This window comes from Schistocerca serialis, chromosome 7, assembly GCF_023864345.2.
Source record: "Schistocerca serialis cubense isolate TAMUIC-IGC-003099 chromosome 7, iqSchSeri2.2, whole genome shotgun sequence".
Classification (NCBI taxonomy): Eukaryota; Metazoa; Arthropoda; class Insecta; order Orthoptera; family Acrididae; genus Schistocerca; species Schistocerca serialis.
Genome location: NC_064644.1, coordinates 240,551,639 through 240,573,689, shown reverse-complemented (window position 1 = coordinate 240,573,689; position 22,051 = coordinate 240,551,639).

The window sequence follows — 22,051 nt, the reverse complement described above, 5'->3', positions numbered from 1 at the left end:
TTAGCATGTCATCTGCAAACTAGCCATGAAGAAAATTGTTAGTGAAGAGCTGTTTCGGGGGTAGAGGTTATGTGCATTTCTCTACTTACATTTTTCGTCCTGTTTCGTGTCTGTGCTTGGTGTCTTGATAGTACATGACCCAAAAGAATCCCAAAGCACCGAGCGTCAATAGTTTACCGAAGATACATAAAAATATCTGTCCAATCAGGTGTGCAATCAGTTTAAAAAATGCCCCATCTTACCACCTAGCTAGACACTTACATACATTACTACATAAATTATACACTTTCACAAATACAAGAAACCTAAAAAAGTAACAGTAAACTGATGGAAAATGTAAAAGACATAAACGTATCATCAACAGCATTCCTGGTTGGTTTTGACATCACATGCGTGTACACAAACATGCCATTGGAAGAAACAATCAGCGTTGTTAAAAGACACCTGCAGTATCGAGGGGAGATAACAACAGCACACAGAATGGTACAGAGGCCACCGTAAATATTATAACGGAACTGAACTGCTTCACTTTCGAGAAAGAGTTCTATCAGCAAAAGATGGCCTACCAATGGGCCCATCCCCCAGCGACCTACTTGCAAACAAATTTCTAAACCACACTGAAAACAAAATATGCAATGAAATTATACATCCAAAAAAGTGCAAGAATATACTGGAACCGATATGTGGATGACATAAATACAGTTCACTCAAAAATAAAGTCCGCCATCGAGACAGAAGAGGGAAGGAAACTTGACTTCATAGATATCACAATACATAGAATCAACAGGAAACATAACTTTGGAATTTTCAGGAAACCAACAGCAAGAAGTACAACCATTCACATCAACTTCAACCACCCCCAAACACACAAACTCTCAAGTTTCATACACATGGTACACAGGCTCAGCTGAACTCCACTGGACAAACTCAACTACACACAGGAACTAAATGCACCAAATAGCCAGAGGGAATGGCTCCAAAACACAAATGCTAAGCAAACTGAACAACAAAATTAAAAGAGTACAAACCATCAACAAATCATCAGCCACAACAGAGACCATTCTAGACTCTGAGAAGCTCATCTGCAGAAACCAGTATCGTTTTAGGAAACAGCGGTCATGCGAGACACAGCTGGCCCTCTTTGTGCATGATGTACAACACGCTCTAGATACCGGCTCCAGGTTGATGAAATATTCCTCGACTTTCGAAAGACGTTAGACTCAGTTCCGCACTGTCCCTTGCTCCAAAACGTGCTTGCTTACGGTCTATCCGATGACATATGTGGTTGGATAGAAAGTTTTCTAACAGACAGAGAGCATTATGTCGTCCTGAATTGGGACAAACAAGCGTAACATCAGATGTGACCCAGGGCAGCGTAATAGGTCCGCTGCTTTTTGCGATTTACATAGACGATCTGGTTGATGGTACTGACAGCGACATTAGACTGTTTGCCAATGATGCTGTAGTCTACCCGAAAGTAGTATCACACGTAAGTTGTGAACAAATCAATGAGGATTTGCAGAAAATAAATGCGTGGTCTAATGACTGGCAGTTATTTCTCAATATCATTATATGTAACCTACTCCGTATAAAAAAGACAAACCACCGTTAATATAATAGTTTCAAATAAATGCCCAGTCTTTGGAAGCGGTAACATCCGTCAAGTATCTGGGTGTGACTATTCGAAATGATCTCAAATGGGACGATCAGATTACACAAGTAACAGGTAAGGCGAACTCTACATTGCGGTTTCTTGGTAGAACCCTGAAGCGACGCAGTCCTTCAACAAAGGAAATAGCTTATAATACTTCAGTTAGTCCAGTCTTGGAGTATTGTTCGTCTATATGGGACCCTTAACAGTTGCGTCCGACTCAAGAGATTGAGAAGGTCCAAAGAAGAGCCGCAACATTCGTGACTGGTACATTGAGCCTTCGAGAGAGCGTTACAAATCCCATAGAAAGTTTGAAGTAGGACACACTTGCAGATAGACGACGCGCTAAACGGAAGGGGCTGCTCACTAAATTCTAAAATACGATCTTCGCCAAGGACGTAGAGCATATATTATTACCTCCAACTTTCAAATCGCGCAATGACCACCATTCAAAGATAAGGGAAATTACAGCTCTTGCTGAGGCGTTCAGATAGTCGTTTTTACCTCGCTCGATCCGCGAGTGGAACAAAATGGGGGGGGGGGGGGGGATATGACTTTGGCGTGAATAGTGCCCTCCGCCGCACACCGCTTGGTGGCTAGCGGAGCATATATGTAGATATAGATATAGAACCAAGAACACAAATAACGAAGTGCAGAAAAATGTGAGGACTTGTAACACCTCTGTAGAGAAATTCTCCTAAGCTGGAATGTACGAGCTAACCTGTAGTTCACGCCAGTCGGTCTACGTAATCGAAACATGCCGAAATTTCAAAACGAGGTACTTCAAAACACCTCAGAGCCCTAAGAAGTGATAGTACACACTCCACTTTTGCAAAACAATCTAATACAAGAATAACACAACCCAAAAACCTTGGAGAATGATCTTAAGATCCTCAGAGAAAGCAACAGTCTCTATCAAAAACTCACAATAGAGGAGAACTACCAAATAGAAAAAGCAATAATACAGGGAAAGAGAGTCTTGAATAAAAATACAACACTGCGCCACAAAACATTGTTTAGAACAGTCAGTGAACTGTACAAAGTCGCATTCCCACAAAAAACAAAACATACAGTCTAAATAAGAGAGACTTCTGTTTTCTCGGTTCCCTCCCCATCCCTCTTTCCATCGCTCTCTCTCTCTTTCTCTCTATCACACACACACACACACACACACACACACACACACACACACATATACACATTGCATACATTCTCACCTCTCCCAAAAGCAACACCACTTCAGTACTGATGAAAAATTCAAAATTAGCGCCACAACAAACCCAAGACCTAGGATGAGCAAGTGAGCAGCGACATACTCTTACTAAGTCTGTTGTCAGAAGTGTCTGCTCAGATCAAGTTCCGCCAAATTTTGTGAAATTGCGTGTGAGGTGAAGTGGTGAGCAGTAATTTGAGAAAACTGAGTGAAAATGATGCAGTAAATAGCAGTTGATCGAGACACGAAGGAGGACGAAAAATGTTAGTATAGAAACGCACATAACCTCTACCCAAGAAACATTTCTTCACTAACACGCAATAATTTTCCTCATGGCTAGTTTTCAGATGGCATGCTGTTAAAAAAATTTTAAAAGTGAACGACGAAAACAAGTACTAAGACCGGTGTATAGTAATACAGTTCAGTTAGCGATGTAATTTTAAGGTGAGTGTTTGAACAAAACAAAGCAAATTACACATATTTTAATTCTTAGACCTACAGCAGTTATTTTATTATAAATATGATATTGTACTTTACAGAAACAAGAATTTGACCCGCAGAAGATGACACATAGGTGTCGTAACATGTCTGGGTAAATATAAAAATGAACCAATTGCGTTTGCGTAAGACTGATTTTCAAAACAACGCAATTTTTAAAACAGAAAAACGGAAGAATATAAGAGGAACTTCAAACCATAGTAAAATGAATACCCTAAAGATATCATGTGAAGAAACCGAATCTTTGCTCTAGAAGTTCATTACGAACTTGCGCATCTCCTTTCCTGATAATTCTCGCAAACTACCTAAATCAGTATCATTTTCCTTAGTTCATTCTTGAATTTCAGTATGATTTTCGTTTTTCAACATATTTAATTTATGATCTAGTGTATTCGCTGAACGCTCCTCCAAATGCTCAAGTTTCTCATCAATTTGAGCAACTATGTCAATATTACTGTCATGTACGTGTCAATTATTTTGACATAATTTTGGAATAATTTGATGAATTTACTAAGGAGATACCAACTCTTAACGTGGGAAATAATAACAAGTTACAATATCAATTTAAAGACAATAATAATTATTATTGCCCTTAAATTTAAAGACAATAGTAATTATTATTGTCTTTAAATTTATTTTGTATCTTGTTACTATTTCCCACATTAGGAGTTGGTACCACCTTAGTAAATTCATCTAATTTTTCCAAAATTATATCTAAATTCGTTTATCCTGACGTGGTCATATTTCTTGTGAAGACAGACATAACCAAATATTGTATTGATATTTTTAATTTTAAAATTAATTGTACTCTACACTTGTCTCATTCTGTCACTCACAATACACACAACTTTTTAAATTGGCCCCAAGCACACCTCATCGTTAACTTTATACCGCGTGCTGCCGACGGACTGCGCGTGGACTGCTAGTTTTCCACGGATGAGTGCTGCCGATATTCCAGGTGTAGTCTACAATCTGTGGACGACTGTGTGCTGCCTACGAACTGTGCGTAGGCTGCAATGTGCCGACGACTGCGTCAGCGTTGCAATCTCTGGGGACTGCTTGTAGATTGCCTACTGTCTTTGGACGAGTAGTGTTTCGTTTCTCCCCAAAGAGTTCTTCTTCCTTTTTCACTCAATTTTATTATTCGTTTCTTATTCACTTTCACGTCTGTCTTGTCTTTTTTCCCGTTCCGTTTGGGAACGTGTTTTCTCCTTGGCGTTTTATTACGAAATTTTCATGACATGTGGTTTTTTCGTTACATTTTACATGTCTTTTAGCTGCTAAGATCGCCACGTGCAGTTGTTCAGGTTGGTCTCGGCTGCGTGGTAGTTTCTTATACTTCACCTCATGCACCAAACACTTGAACAAATTGCCACACAAACACCCGTTTTATATACAATGAAAAATGCTTACTGAATATTCGGTCGCCGATAAGTATTACCAATCAAGGTCCAGCTAGTCTGTGCCCTGAAATCGTGTGCCTTTTTCCTCTAACTTCGCTCAAACTTCGCCTCCTTACAGACTGCAGATAAAGCTGCTGAAAATTAGCTCCTCGTTCCCAATCACTACAGCACATAAATAAGAAGAGAGATTCAATTCACCTTCAAATAATAAATAAATTAAGATCCTACGCTGCCGACAGGCGTTGACATACATGAACGGGTAAAGTTGAAATTGCGTGCCCCGACCGAGAATCGAACCCGGGATTTGCTGCTTACATGGCAGACGCTCTATCTATATGAGCCACCAAAGGCACAGAGGACAGTGCGACCGCAGAGATTTATAACTTGCACGCTCCCCGTAAGACCCCCGTTCCCCACTTAATGTCCACACACTACATATGTAATGCCCCTGTGGTGTCCCTGCCCATTACACTCATTACTCGCGGCAGACAATCTTACCCAGTCCCGTAAGGGTTCGGGCAATGCGTTTGCATTCGCACAGAAAACGGTCAATGGCTGGCTAGCGTTAACTATATGAAGATGGTATCGGACATGTCCGAAAGGACTAATACCATCGGTGACCGTGCAACTCTCTAGAATTAAATCAAGGCCCTAAGCTGCCGACATGATTGAGAAACATCAACGGCGACAATTTAAACTGAGTGAACTCACCGGGATTTGAACCTGGGATCTTCTGCTTACATGGTAGACGCCGAGGGCACGTAGTGTAGTGCGACTGCAGGGATTTGTCCGTTTCAGGCTGCCCGTGAGACCCACATTCCCAACTTAATGTCCACACACAACATTCGTAGCGCCCCCTGCCCATTACACTCATTACTCGCGGCAGACAATATCACAACTGAGTCCCGTAAGAGTTCGGGCAATGCGTGTGCATTCGCGCAGAAGGTCAATGGGCGGTTAGCCTTAACTATATGAAGATGGTATGTGTTGTTTCGGACATGTCCGAAAGAACTAATACCATCTTCATATATCAATTCACAATGTTATATTATCTTCAAAATTACAACTCAATACATGTTTAATGAGACCACCAGAGAACTCGTATGCTGCCTCTCTGTTCTACATACGTAACAGACATGATATTTAACTTGATAATTAATAATTACAATACCTTTGTTACCGTTGATATTTCGTGTTCTTAGATTTCAGAGAGCTCTTTCTTCCGCACCACCCACTCCATGGGATTCCTATCTGTACCTCAGCAGGTAGGGTCGTCCGACTGCTACCCGCTTCGGTACAGTCACTGGATCGTTAGCTCCGATACCAGCACCTACAATTTGATACACCTAACAATGGCGTGCTCAGCACTTATGGATTATTCTCAGTCACGAACATCTTTTCTCTGGTATATGTATTGAAGGATGTGAGAACTGTTACTGAAACAATGGGATGTATCACTACTAGGCCTCACATGACCCAATGACTAGGCACACTTCCACGGATTTTATTTTGTTGCCACCAATGTTTGTATTTGGTAACAAAATCTTTGCTTCTAGCAGTCTTTCCCTCTAACGCCGTAACTCGACTCTGTTTGCACTACAATCACACATCCAGTAAACTTTAATACAATATGAACTAATTTTGTACTTTTTGGTGTCATTCATAATGTAAACTGTAATGCACTAGTCTCGCGACCCATACTGTAGTTACCAGGAGGTTGCCATAAAAAATAAATACTATACTTCCCTCACCCACGGTAGGACCCTGTACCCTACATACTTCCACAGGACCCTGTTCTCTACATACTTCAAGAACTTGGAACGATAGGTAAGCCTTTAGCCGAAAAGTAATTTACTTTCTTCATGATGATACCTAGCATCACATTTTTTCGTAGTATTTTCAGACGGATTCTGAACGACAATGCTATGGTATAAGTTGGCAATAAGAAGAATGAAAACAATGGTTCGATTAACTGAGTCCAATTAAAACGGAACTTCGCATCTCCGATATATTTTCTTTCTTTTGAGAAATAACAACTCTCACGACTCACACATTCCCCTTCCCGTGGCTCATATTCGTCGAATCCTTCAGTTCCTAGGAACTTCCAGAAATTTTTGAACAACGCATAACGGTCGACTTTCTGTTGCTACCATAACCTCTCATTGCTACAGACCCAGCCTCCTCTGCTGCTTATAATACTGCTATCCACAGCAACATTTCCTGGGAAGACCAATGGTTACGTTTCAGTCATTTGCGATGGTGTGCACTACGAAAATCAATGACAGCCAATAATTCTTTTACGAATGTATTTATTACTCAGTTCAGATTGATAACATATTTACAAATTCGTATTAAATTAAATCTGGGGCAATGTGGTGAGCAATAAATACACTAATACGGAAAATATAGCCATTGCCGTTCCAGCAAAAATCGTGTGTCAGCGTTTAGCGCTTAAAAGTTACTAAATAGGCTGTCGTGAACTCAGCGCCTACGCAACCAGCACAATACACCTGTACACCGTATTATGTACATAACTGAACGATATTGTAGCGTGTCTGATCAGATAACTGGAAGCTTCACTAAACTATACCAAGGAAATTTTGCATCCGTTCTCCTGCTGAGCTCCAGTTAGGACAACTTCTCTAATTAGTAGATAATATATCTTCCGTAATCATCAACATGCGTTACATCGATATCAGAACAAGTACAATCATCTGTCTCACGGTCGAAAACAAGTGAAGTTCTAAGAGTTTTCTGAAGTTAACGTTATTTCCTTATTGCGAAGGAAAGCTATGAACTTTCTTACTGATCTACGGAACAGTGAAGAGACCCTGTAAATAAATTTTATATTTGTGTTTTCCGTGATCACGTCCACCATATTCCGCAAAATGACATATTGGGTCGTGGCGAACTCGTGCTGTAAAAACGATCGGGTGGTGCAGAGGGAAAGAGCGTATTACTCTATTCTTTGGCGCCGCCTTGCCGCTTCTTCCTTCCGTCGCGGCACCCCGTTACGCGTTAAGTCGTGCGTCTGCCTGCCGCTATGTCTCTCCAGTATCGTATCACCCCACCGCCGTCCTCGCCAGCCACCCACAAAAGTGATACACGGTGCAACCCAAAACAGCGTGATCTACGACCTGTCCGTAAATTTTCAGAAGTCCCTTGTAGGACGTAAGAGGAGCTTTCTAGCTTCTGCTACTAGCAGAGAGGAGCACTGAAGCTCATAGTATTCCACGATAACGAATGTCAGATATTTCTAACGCTGGATATTCGATCATACAATTTGAACTCCGAGAAAATGCGACCGAGCTTCAGGAAAAAGGAGTAAGTGCTTACTTAGTTTAAAAAAAAAAAAAAAAAAAAAAAAAAAACAGTTTTGCAACGTAAGTCAAAAATTATGATATATCTCGGAAAATATCTACTAACACATAAGTAGCGTGGATATTGAACATTTTTTCTCGTGGGATATAACTGGCCCTTTCTTCACGCAAAGCAACGAGTGCTGCCAAGCTGATTTCGTAGTTTATATTTCCAGAAGGCTTTTGATAGCTATCCTTGAAAGTGGTTACAAGAATCATATCTCAGCTTCCACAATGAGATTTATAGATGCTCTGCTGTTCCTAATATATGTACACGATTTAAGAGGTAATCTAAGCATCCCTTCTGGAGTGAGATCCTTCCTATGAGAAGTAAAAAGAAAGTTGCATTTCGTTTGCACGATGAATCACAGAAATTTAAAGGCTATAGGTTAATCAAATATCTAGAGATTGTAGTCAAAAAATATGAATTAGATCCATCAGATGTAAGATTTTGTGGGTAAGGCTACCCTAAGACTGCATTTCACTGGCAGAAAAAGAGTGTGTAACATGTGTACTAAAGACACTGCCTCCACTATGTTCGCCTACCCTCTCTATTTGTAGTCCGTCGTGGTTGTAAAAATCTCTTAAACAATTCTCTAAGGGCCATTTTTCCATAACTCGTTCCATACACAATTCATGTTAAACCCTTTTCGTGTGGTATATCGAAAATATACGAGTATAATGTGCCAGAATGAAAAGTTTCAATTTAGAATTAAAGATATTACGTTTAATTGTCACATTTCTCGTTTTCACTTTGAGGAACACCTCTTCTAGTAATCAAATAATTGTCATCAATGTATAAACACTTTGACTCTTCTGTTAAGGTGTGAAATGGCTCTGACCACTATGGGACTTAACATCTGTGGCTATCAGTCCCCTAGAACTTAGAGCTACTTAAACCTAACTAACATAATGACATCACACACATCCATGCCCTAGGCAGGATTCGAACCCGCGGCCCTAGCGGTCACGCGGTTCCGGACTGAGCGCCTTAACCGCGAGACTGTTAAGGTGTGATCTCTGAAATCTTTCCATGGAACATTTAATGACGGCATATACCAGATGAAAGTATATATGTTACATTTCACCAGTTGTACGTGAAGGACGTGTATTAAAACGATTTTCACTAGCCACAATCAGGAAACTCTTACATTCTCATAAACTCAGGTGACAATGATCTTCATTTAATGCACCGTGAAAGGAAATGTTAATAAAAATTCCAACTTTACAGCGCTCGTGGACTTACAATGGATCTCGAAGAGGAACAGATTATTCACGTATCATCATGACACTATCTCACGGGGGAGAAACATCCTCTGTGAATACACCGACGCAACTTAAAACAGGACACGAAGAGACGTAACAGGACAGTGGAAGAAAAGTTTTCTTTCTTTGAATCTTCGTGCAGCACAAAGTTTCAATAAGTCTGTCATTTTACAATGAGAGTTCTTAGAATCTAAACATCCATAATATCTTTTTAAAAGATGATCTCATCAATGCATCCAGAGAGTAATAAATAACACCACATATGGGAATTGCAACAGAAACTTCACAAGGCATCTTCACAGTGTGAAAACTAAGTCAATTAATTATATTTTGATTTTGTTTCAGGTTTAGTAAATATATGTTTGAGATGAAAAATTGAGAGTGACGGACATCAACAGAGCGAGTCCTCTACACGTGCTGTAAAATTAAAAAGGACGGAAACACAGTGGGCAGTACCTATCTCTTGCCAGAGAAACAGTGATTTTTGTGATCAACCATTACTAAGAAGATACCAAAAAAAGGATAGAGTGAGAGAGACAGAGAGAGAGAGACAGGGACAATCGTCTGCTCGAATTTTGTGTGATCTGTCTACATTCTGACAACTGCATAGTTCGAGAAATGACTCACAAAATATCGTCTGTCGCTGAGGCATTAGATTGGAATACATATGGATCAGATAGTCAACTGATGTGGCCTTGTGGAATAGATCATGAACATTACAGCTGCATCAGATGAACGCAGAAAAATGGCTGTCGTGTTGATGGTCCATGGCCTTCTAGAAGTCTTTGCTGCGTTTGTGTACTTGCCTCACTGCTTCGGAACATGATTCGAGGTAAGTGAAATGACAGCACTATACTGCATTGCAGCACTGTCTTTTCGAGCGACAGTCTGGTGGAGTGATTCAGATCCTGAATATAGTTGCGTCGTGTATTCATTGCGATCTTGGGTACTTTTACGCATGCAGCCCCAAATTCATCGAACACACCCACATAACAGTCCGTGGATACTGACCATCGCAAGCATCAATATCATGGAACAGCACTGTTGATAGACTGTGATGCTTCCACAATCGATTTGCTGAAAGTGCTGTTATAATTTTGTCCTTTTTGCCCTAAGCAAAACACGATGTTGTCCCAAATAAACAAGATTTAAATGTGATTTTCGAATGAGGCACCTGCTTTGTATACAGAATTTAGAGAGCCTTGCCTGTTTGATACACTTGCAGTGTAACGGAGTGCATTTGTATATCGAAATACGTGGTACAGGTCATGACAATTTCATTTTTTAACGCCCCACTCTGTAATAAACTCAAAGACCATTTGTGAACTACGAATATGTTATCAATACGGTAAATGCTCTGCACCATTAGAAAATGTTGAAATGTGTGTGAAATCTTATGGGCCTTAACTGCTAAGGTCATCAGTCCCTAAGCTTACACACTACTTAACCTAAATTATCCTAAGGACAAACACACACACCCATGCCCGAGGGAGGACTTGAACCTCCGCCGGGACCAGCCGCAAGCACCGTTAGTATACTACAGAATCTGAAAACATTTGTGTTGTGAATACAAATTCCACAATAAACGGAATAGAAACAGCTGAAAACTTGGAACTAGTCGACATAGATTTAACGGCGATGAAGAAGGGAACTGTTTACACTAATTCAAGATTCGTGAACACTCAAAATACGTAATACTGTCAATAAAATTACGTAAAAGGTTCAAGGATGCATTATCTGTGCACGTTTGCCTGACAGCCAACTGTGGTCTATAAATTCCTCTTAGTGTAAAAATATTTGTAATTTACTTGTTGCCATTATCCCGGAAGGCCTATTTAATTTCCCATCCGACAATGCTATGTGGCGACAGCACGGAACCTTTGCAATGTAAGTACAGCATAACATAGTTTACCGAGCATTAGTAAAAACGAGTGCTTTTAACAACGACTATTCAGTCTTAGTACAAAAGCAGTCTTTATAATTAGAATCGTCCGTCTCAAGCACAAGGGTGGGGGGGGGGGGGGGGGGGAGTGGAAGGATAGTACAACTTGTACAGTTCAAAAGATTTATTAGCGTGCCTTGAGAACATAACTATCCATGTATAGGGGTACAGGCGCAGAATTTTAGTGGAACATTTGTTGGGAGGAACCGGTAGAGTGATGAGTGTGCTGCTGGTACTACCCCCAATTTCCAGTTCGATGACTTACCTGGAAATAACGTAATATAAGGTCGATGACAGCAGTTTTTCTAAAAGAGCTCAGAATTTGTGGAGACAATCACAGTTAAACAAGGAATAGAGAGCATAACATCTCCTGCTGCATGGCGTGACCATACCAAAACTCATTGTGGACGGAGAGCGGGGGTGGGGGGGGGGGGTGAGTAGGAGGGCAGAATAAAGATTTCTAAAAAAAAAGTAGGTATGTGGATATAAATCGGGCCAAATTTTGCTCTATTACTACAAATACCATTCTACAGGAGAAAGAAGTGGTCTGCCAGTTATTAATGAATACCGTAATCTAAACACGTGTAGAAGTTGTTCACTTAGAGAAGTGGATGAAACTATTACTGTCTAAGAGTGGAACTGACTTGCCACCGAATTTGGTGGCGGGGGGAGGGGGGTGCTGGGAGGGGGAACAGTATGGACAAATATGCCAAGCAGCGCATAGAAACCCTATGCACTAGGGCACAATACTCAGAACTACTCACAAAAGTTAATTTCCGGTTTCAACCATAATTAAAGAGAAGACTAAAATGATTTAAGGTACATCACCACAGCATCAGGAATAGTAGTAAGGTCATCTCAAGTGAGTGCTACCGACTGCAAATTGCAGGGCGTTTTCGTACGGAAAAAGTGCGACGAACCAGGATCAAGACTAAAATAAGAGTGGAAAGATGCTGACGTTTAACTGCTGTTGTAGTACCCTCGCAGCAAGACTTGTGATCTGCGGTATGAGTCGTCCTCTCAGTGAGTCCACACACGCAAAACATGGCACCCAGTTAGTGAGAAAATTAAATAATTTATTAGGACACATAAAATGAAAGGAATCAAACGATGTCCTTCATGACACCAAGTAATCAAATCTGATAAGAAACAAAATAACAACCTCCTTATTTCGCACTTACATTAGGAATAAAAGTCTGTGATATGATTACTTCGTTGGAAGAGAAGAAAACTAAGTGGAACATAACCTAGTCTGGTCGGACGTCTATCACACATGACAGTTCATTGGTTCAATTGGACTCTACTGACAATAGTTAATCGGCAAGACCACAGTATCAAAGTAATTGACATGTACCATTCGAGGAGCACACAATCCTAGTAAGGTTGTGGACGGTGCAGGTGAAGACTTCGGCTACGACTGCTGGCTACTCCCGGTTGAAGGTTTGACAGGAAGTCTAGAACGCTGCGAGTTGTAGATCCCATGGGCTCAGTAATCGAAACTCACTTGCTAGTGTTCCGGCGGCTACCTTCACACGCCCGACTGGGTGAATTTGTTGAGGTCGGCTGCTGTGTGTTGCCGTTGTTAATAATGCTGACCTACAGTCCTGACAAAGTTGTGTTTCTGTCAGGGCCAGAGCTTCAGCAAGTTTCAGTGCTGCCCTTATCTATGGTAGAGGTATGTTGCAAGTGATACCCTGGTATACAACAACCTTTCCTTTATAAGAAATTTGAAAATATGGTGGAGCCATATCGACTTCGGACGATTACTCTGGAACCCCCTCTCCCGCGTAAAGAGACGGTGTTACGATCCCCAGGACGTAGATCTCGGTGTCGACAAAAGGTCAACTTGAATAACGCACCTTGTGGTCATCGTAAATGATGTGTGGGCGCTCTCGGTGGTCGTGTCCCTGTGTCTGGAGTCCCTGTCCCGAATCATTTAGAACGTTCCGGGCGATGATGTGGATGGTATGGATGTGGGTCATGGCTGCAAACGCTGAGGCTGGTTTGGATGGGAACCGTCTGACACGGATCTGGAAAAAGAAAAAGTGCGATATCCTTGTTGTGGAAGTCAAATTTTGTCGCTGAAGTTGGGGCTTGTCATGGCGTAGCCACTGGTTGGTTGATTTGCTTGGTTGGTTAATCTGGGATAGTGGACCTAAAATGAGGTCATCGGTACCATCGGTTAGGAAAGGTTGAGGAAGGAAGTCGGCCCTGACCTTTCAAAGGAACCATCCCGACATTTTCCTGAATAGATTCAGGGAAATCACGGTAAAGATAAATCAGGATGTCCAGATGCGGGTTTGAACCGCCGTCCTCCAGAATGCGAGTTCAGTGTGCTAACCACCTCGCTCGGCCGTAGCCCATGTTTGCATTTAAATTTTTCTGATGGCGCATCTGAAAACTCAGGTAAGACCTGCTAGTGGCAATTGGAGGTTGTTCCAGAAAGTGCAGTAGACACCTGTGGGAATGCAACAGTTCCCGTGATCGACATTTTGCCATCAAATTGAGGAAGGAAGCCCGACCTGACGATCATAGGCTGGCATGTAACGCCTAGCGGAGCCTTCTTTCTGGATACAGTGGAAGAGCATTAGATGCGGTTCCATGATGGAAGAGGATTTCACCTGTCTACAGAAGACGGGTGTCCTTAGGGGTGCCTGTTCTTGTCGAATACTGTGTTGTTTGGGACAGCCCTACTGAGTGTGTCGAAGGAGATTCGTATAGGAGCGATCTACCAAAATAGGAGCTCAAATACCCGTAAAAGGATCCTCCAGCTATTATAGCAGGTCCTTAAACAAGAATGCCTGAATCAGAATAATCCAAATAAAAGTGAAGTGAGGAGCTGACACCGGAATACAAAGTTCCTGGTGCCTCTAGTGAGCACCCACTGAAAGAGCATGAGAAGGTACGGTCCCTGTGCTACTTATGTGGTTGGAGTGGTGGGTGTCACAGTCAAAGAACCTTCCTCCTTATCTTCAGTACTGCGGAGCACAGCTGTAGTACCACGACGAGAAAGGGTAACATTGAACAAGAAACTGGGGTCGGAGATACCTGTGAAGGGACCATCTCTTGGATGCAATGGTGTTCAGTGAGGCCAGGACAATCAAACTTCCTATACTCGGATGCAGCTTGGTCAATATTCTGAGTAACAGAGTCTTGTAAGTTTAGGGAGTCAACTGGACATTTGGGAAAGATTATGCTACCAGTGGTTTCATTTTGTGTGGTGGAAAACGCTGGGTGTATCTGCTCAAAGATGAGTGACAGGTAGTCAGGTAAGTCAGCATATAATGGAGAAACGTCACTACCAAATGAGGAGATCACAGGTCCGGTGTGATGAAAGTTTATCGCTGTGACTGTTAGACATACATATTGTAGCAGGTAAATCCTTACGAATATGACGGAACTCATCGCTGGAAGGGCTGTGCTCCTGAATCGGAGCCACAGGGGCAACATAATGTTTGAAGCCAGAGGTGCGAGAGGGGCACGGGGGTGAGAAATAGCAAGTTTGTTGTGTCAGGAGGCCGTGTATTGTCTCTTTGGTGGGGAAGGTATTTGGGAATTGAGGTTGTTAAGGACTGGAGCACCGTGAACGATCTCATGGAATGTTTGTGGTGTGCATGGACACTAAAATTTTAGTGTGAAGAATAATATTTATTAAGTCATACCTTTAAGTGGACTAATTTGGGGTAAAGTCTCTGAAGAATTTGACATGTGCGAGCGAAAACTATCTAAGTGAAACACGTTGTGAAGTGTTATCTTGAGTTGTGGAGGTCACGAAGTGTTGTTCCAATATGGAGGCTCCATCTCTACTTCGAATTCCTAAAATGGTGGAGGTAGTAGGGTGTTCTTCGCCATGGGGAGGACAGAGTGCAGGTGTACCATAGTGTTCAGAAGATTCACGTGTTCTTGGTGAGGTTGTTCTGTGGAAAGTAGCAGCTACTTTAAACTGTATGGATTCTGTTTCACCTTACTGGACCGAGAAAACATTATTAGTGTCAGGGCCGACAAAGAGTTTCTGTTGGAGAACGTTGCTGCAGCGTATACGCAACACAGCGGGACACCGATGCAGGTTTGTGAGCGTCGACTTCAACGCAAGAGATTGGTGTGGCATTCGTGTCTTTGCGATGGGCGAGCCATGAATGCCGAAACGTGGATTATGGCGACATTTTTACCGAAGGCATCCAATCATGATGAACGTGCTGTTCTTCTTTTCTTGACTTCCGAAGGGCAAATATCGATGGACATCCATAGCAAGAATGTATTTAGGGCAGTATGTTAGTCGAAATCGACTGTTGTGAAATGATGCGCTGTGTCGATGTGAGAGGGGAGCCCTACTTTTTGATTTCATGTCTCCAACAACGGGGAACGACACTGCGCAAGGGTGGAGAAATTACAGCCTGCAGTTAAGACAAAATATCCAAGAAAAGTGTTAAAAAGTGTTTGGAACGATTTCTGGTGCCACATGACAACTGAAGTTCCTGCATAGCAAATTTCGTAACGTGGAAGTTACGCCAATTCAAGTGAGAGACACTTCAGCACCAGTCCAGTACTGCTGACCTCGCCCCATGGGATTATGAAGCCTGCGGTCCCTTAGAAAAAGACATTGAAGGATCGACGATTGCTGTTGGATGAGGATGTGCAGCAGCCAGTTACGGACTTCTTCACGCAGCAGGACACGGTGTTTTGCCAAACAAGTATCTTCTACCTGGTGCGTGGGCAGGAAGATTGCCTCAGTGCTCACAGCGATTTTGCTTGATTGGCATACCGATCCTGGACTGTACAGCCTTCGAAGAGAAACTTCGCTATCGGTCATTATAAATTATAATTTTAACTACAAATAGTCAACCATAGTGCAAGGAACTTCTGAAAATTTTTGTATAAAGCTTACTATACTGGGAATGTACGAAACGTTGGTGTTCAGAAATTCTTCACCGCCGTTATTCATTGGGACGAAATTTATAATCCAGTTGACCTTGTCACCATTAATAGTGGTTAGAATGATATTAATACCTTCAGCTTCTGACGGGCGTTGATATATATCAAAGGAGACAGGTGAAAATGTGTGCCCCAACCAGGACTCGAACCCGGGATCTCCTGCTTACATGGCAGATGCTCTATCCATCAGAGCCACCGAGGGCCCAGAGGATAGTGCGACTGCAGGGATTATCGGGAGCACGGCACCTGCGAGACCCATATTCTCGCCTTGTCTGCCCACACACTACATTCGTAGTGCACCGCCCCAACATTCTGTACACTCGGTGGCTCAGATGGATAGACCATCTGCCATCTGAACAGGAGAACCCAGGTTCGAGTCGGACACCGTGAAGTGTAGTTCCCATGGACTCGGAGAACTACATTGACTCGCTAGCAGACTAGTGACGCTGTAATAAACATCGCGGTAGGCAGAAAAGTTGCTCTAGTACACGTGATAAGCAGACGGAAGTATTGCCCGCGAATATAGCGCCGCTAACAGCCATGCGAACGCCTTGGTTGGCACCACGTTCCAATGGCATCCGCTGGAGCCTAACTGCGAAACAGACCGGGTGGTTTCGTTTGTCTACTCTGTGTTGTGGTCGAATGCAATGTCCTGCTGAGATCGTCTCGCAGGTGAGGCCGGAGCTTCGTCAACCCGCCCGTCATATCCATGTTGCTGGTACAGTAGCTGCAGGCAGTAGCCTCGGATAAACGAACGTTGCCAAATAATCTTTTCAGAGACGTGCCTTTCTTCCATCTACCAGGTAGTCCAAAGAGCTATAGAAGACACTCTTCTTCTTATAAAACTTGTTCATGAGAAGACGTGTATCTTTTTGGTTCTGAAAGATAAGCATCACTTTGGTGTGATAATGAAATCAAGTGAAAGTGAGCCTCGTTTCAGTTTTAGCCGATTTAGTAATGATGGTATTTATATGAGAAAGTTATACCAAACATCTCATAAGGTATAGTACGGGAACAACAAAGAGCAAGCCAAACTTAAATTATTACCCTTGCCAGTTATATAAATCATCATTTAACTACTGGAGTTCCTATATATGCTCTTTGAGTGTGTAGCAAGTTCCACTAGTCACCAAATGAGATGTAGAGCTATGTCAACACTGAAACTACAGGATAACTGGCAGAAATATGCAACAAAATACAGAGAAAAATCCGCCAGAAAATTCGAAGAGACCATGGTGATATTTAAAGTAAAACTGTGGCAATTCATAATGCCCTTACCCTTAAATGCGTGTTGGTAATGGTAATGTCACCAACGTCAACAGCAAATAGCGCTGAATAAATATGCCAGAACTGAATCAAGTAGCGGTGAATATGAGAAACTTGGAAGTAAATACCCTTGAATTAGCGAAGTAAATTAAGTCACCTAACATAGTCAAGCATTCCCATGAAGATTGTGTTCCAATTAGAATACTTTCGAATCACACTAATAGCATCTGTTTTATCAATCATTCGGCAACACTTTATTCACTTGAAATAATTAGTACTGTCATCAGTGACCTCAAGTAGACTACATGTTTCAGAAGAAGGCTTTTAACGCAATTCCCCCACAAGCGACTGATTTTGTGCCCATTCACTACCCTCTCGGTTGTGCGACAGAGTTCAGGATTTCCTATCAGAAAGGTGACAGTTGGTGTTATTAATGGAAAGCCATCTAGTGAAGCTGAATTGATAGCTGATATTCTCCAAGGAACTGTTATAGTCCCTCTGCTATTCTTAAGACACAAATCGAATTTACTGACAATTTTTGCAGCCTTGTAAGCTTGCCTTCAGGTGTTGCTGTCGTTGGCGTCTAAAAATTCATTAGAATATCAAAAGCAAATGTAAAACTGTTTACAGAAACTGTACATAGATCACAAGCACGAAAAATTGCATGGTCCCCCACAGAAGTGCTAAAAATGTTCTACTCATATATAGCTTACACATGCTGTTGGGGCTATGAATGTTACGATTTATAATGTTAGCAGGCAAGATCCCTTGATGTAAAATAGTTTAGTTCATGATGAATTTCGATAGTAACTACCTGTCATCCTGAGGTTCTCAAATCTTCATTGTACTGATTGAATAAAGTTAATGTAGTAATCTGTACAATAGTACAGCAGTTGTACACAAGGAAGCCTACTATCTGAATAATAAGAATTATATACCTCCCAGATATACACTATAGGCCATTAAAATTCCTACACCAACAAGAAATGCAGATGACAAACGGTTACTCATTAGACGAATATATTATACTGGAACTGACATGTGATTTCATTTTTACACAATTTGGGTGCATAGATCTGGAGAAATCAGTACCGAGAACAACCACCTCTGGCCGTAATAAAGGCCTCGATAGGCCTGGACATTGAGTCAAAACGAGATTGGATGGCGGGTGCAGGTACAGCTGCCCATGCAGCTTCAACACGATCCCACAGTTCATCAAGAGTAGTGACTGGCGTATTGTGACGAGCCAGTTGCTCGGCCACCATTGACCAGACCTTTTCAATTGGTGAGAGATCTGGAGAATGCGTTGGCCAGGGCAGCAGTCGAACAATTTCTGTATCCAGAAAGGCCCTACAGGACCTGCAACATGCGGTCGTGCACTATCCTGCTGAGATGTAGGGTTTCGCAGGGATCGAATGAAGGGTGGAGCGACGGGTCGTAACACATCTGAAATGTAACGTCCACTGTTCAGAGTGACGGAGACGTGTAACAAATCGCCCCCCCCCCCCCCCATACCATCACACTGGGTGATACGCCAGTATGGCGATGACCAATACACGCTTCTAATGAGCGTTCAGCGCGATGTCGCCAAACGCGGATGCGACCATCATGATGCTGTAAACATAACCTGGATTCAATCGAAAGAATGACGCTTTGCCATTCGTGAACCTAGGTTCGTCATTGAGTACACCAACGCAGGCGCTCCTGTCTGTGATGCAGCGTCAAGCGTAACCGCAGCCATGGTCTCAGAGCTGATAATCCATGCTGCTGCAAACGTCGTCGAACTGGTCGGGCAGATGGTTGTTGTCTTGCAAACGTCCACATCTGTTGACGCAGGGATCGAGACGTGGCTGCTCGATATGTTACAGCCATGCGGGTAAGATGCCTGTCAACTCGACTGCTAGTCATACGAGGCCGTTGGGATGAATCATGGCGTTCCGTATTACCCTCCTGAACCCACCGATGCCATTTTCTGCTAACAGTCATTGGATCTCGACCAACGCGAGCAGCGTTGTCTGGATACGATAAACCGCAATTGCGATAGGCTACATTTCGACTTTTATGAAAGTCGGAAACATGATGCTACGCATTCCTCCTTACACGAGGCATCACAACAACGTTTCACCAGGCAACGCCAGTCAACTGCTGTTTGTGTATGAGAAATCGGTTGGAACCTTTCGTCGCGTCAGCACGTTGTAAATGTCGCCACCGGCGCCAACCTTGTGTGAATGCTCTTAAAAGCTGATCATTTGCATATCACAGCATCTTCTTCCTGTCGGATAAATTTCGTGTCTGTAGCTCGTCGTCTTCGTAGTGTAGCAATTTTAATGGCCAGTAATGTATAATTACTCATCAGTCTCCTTAACATACTGATAACAACCTACAATTATATTAACACAGCTCCACATTGGCTTACCACATTTGGAAAAATTGCTAAATAAAATATCCGTAGCACTGATGAGGCGTACAGGAGCAACAATATTTACGTCAGTAAACATGATGCTTAACGTCAAGTCAGGAAGACCGAGCCGGGGCGCTTTAGAGCCCATATTATGCGGTTCACGGCACTAAAGTAAGATTCTACAAGTCTGATCATGGAATGTAAGATATTTGACCAATGCACGGAAGGGAAAATGGACATCCTCAACCTAGAAAATTCTGTGTCAGTGAAGTAAGGTGGATTTTTTGTCAGCTGATGTCAACAGCAACAGGAAATAGTATAAAAAGAGCAATATTCGTTATGGGTAGGAAGGCAGTGCAGATGGCGAGCTACTGTAAACGGTTCAGTGAAAGGGTTTTTGTTAGCAGAGTCGACAGCAAATCAGTATCAACAATCATCATTCAGGTATACGTGTCGTTATCGATAGGGGAAGTGGAAGAGACAGAGGTGACGTATGTGGCAAGTAACGTGTAATTCAGCAGGAAGACAGAGAAATATAAGCCGATGGAATGTTACTGGGAAAGAATCCATCACAAACAGAACATATACTTCAATTGACCGATAAAAAATGGAAGTGCAAAATTGTTCAGGAACACACATTAAGAAATGAGATAAAGAGCAATAACAGGGAAGCTAAGGCGAAATGGCTGCGGGAAAATTGTGAAGAAAAACAAATGATTTTCGGATGGACTGATTCAGGATATAGATTAATCAAAACGAACTTCGGTAAAATAAAGCGCAAATGTCTCAACATTAAGATAACAACGGGAACTCCACAGTTAAAAGCAGAGTGCATATAATGGATCTACGAGTGGAAGGAACACTCTGATGTGCTACAAGAAGAAATAAGAGACCTTATGAGAAACACATAGGATATAATATCATCATATAAAGCTTTGGAAGAATTGCGACTACACACGGTGGAATAAGCGTGGTCTATGGGTAGCGTCTTTGATTCATAATCAAAAACGTCTTCGGTCCCGGGTTCAATACCCGCCGCTGCCTAAATTTTGATAAATAATCAGCGTTGGCGGCCGAAGACTTCCTGCATAAGAAGTCAGCCTCATTCTGCCAACGGCCTTGTCAAAGAGGGCGGAGGAGCGGATAGAGGTTCAGGGCACTCTCTTGCCCTAGTGGTGGGGAAATTGCCCCTAAAGGCGGAAGAATCAGCAATGATCAACGACATTGGGATGCAGAAGGCAATGGAAACCACTGCATTAAGGACACGTAACGTGTATCCACAGGACATGTGGCCCGTATTTGAAGAAGTGTCGTGATGATCTCTCCATTGGCAAAAGATTCCGGAATAGTCCCTCATTCGGATCTCCGGGAGGGGACTGCAAGGGGGACGTTACCATGAGAAAAAGATTGAATAATCAACGAAAGGATAACGTTCTACGAGTCGGGGCGTGGAATGTCAGAAGCTTGAACATGGTAGGGAATCTAGAAAATCTGAAAAGGGAAATGCAAAGGCTCAGTCTAGGGGGGGGGAGAGGGGAAGAAAATCTTATAGTCATGGGCGACTGGAATGCAGTTGTAGGGGAAGGAGTAGAAGAAAAGGTTGCAGGAGAATGTGGGATTGGGACTAGGAATGAAAGAGGAGAAAGACTGAGTTCTGTAACAAGTTTCAGCTAGTAATAGCGAATACCCTGTTCAAGAATCACAAGAGGAGGAGGTGTACTTGGAAAAGGCCGGGAGATACGGGAAGATTTCAATTACGTTACATCATGGTCAGACAGAGATTCCGAAATCAGATACTCGATTGTAAGGCGTACCCAGGAGCAGAATAGACTCAGATCACTATATAGTAGTGATGAAGAGTTGGCTGAAGAGCAAGACATTAGTCAGGAAGAATCAATACGCAAAGAAATGGGATACGGAAGTACTAAGGAGTGACGAGACACGTTTGAAGTTCTCTAACGCTATAGATACAGCAATAAGGAATAGCGCAGTAGGCAGTGCAGTTGAAGAGGAATGGACATCTCTAAAAAGGGCCATCACAGAAGTTGGGAAGGAACACATAGGTACAAAGAAGGTAGCTGCGAAGAAACCATGAGAACAGAAAAAATACTTCAGTTGAT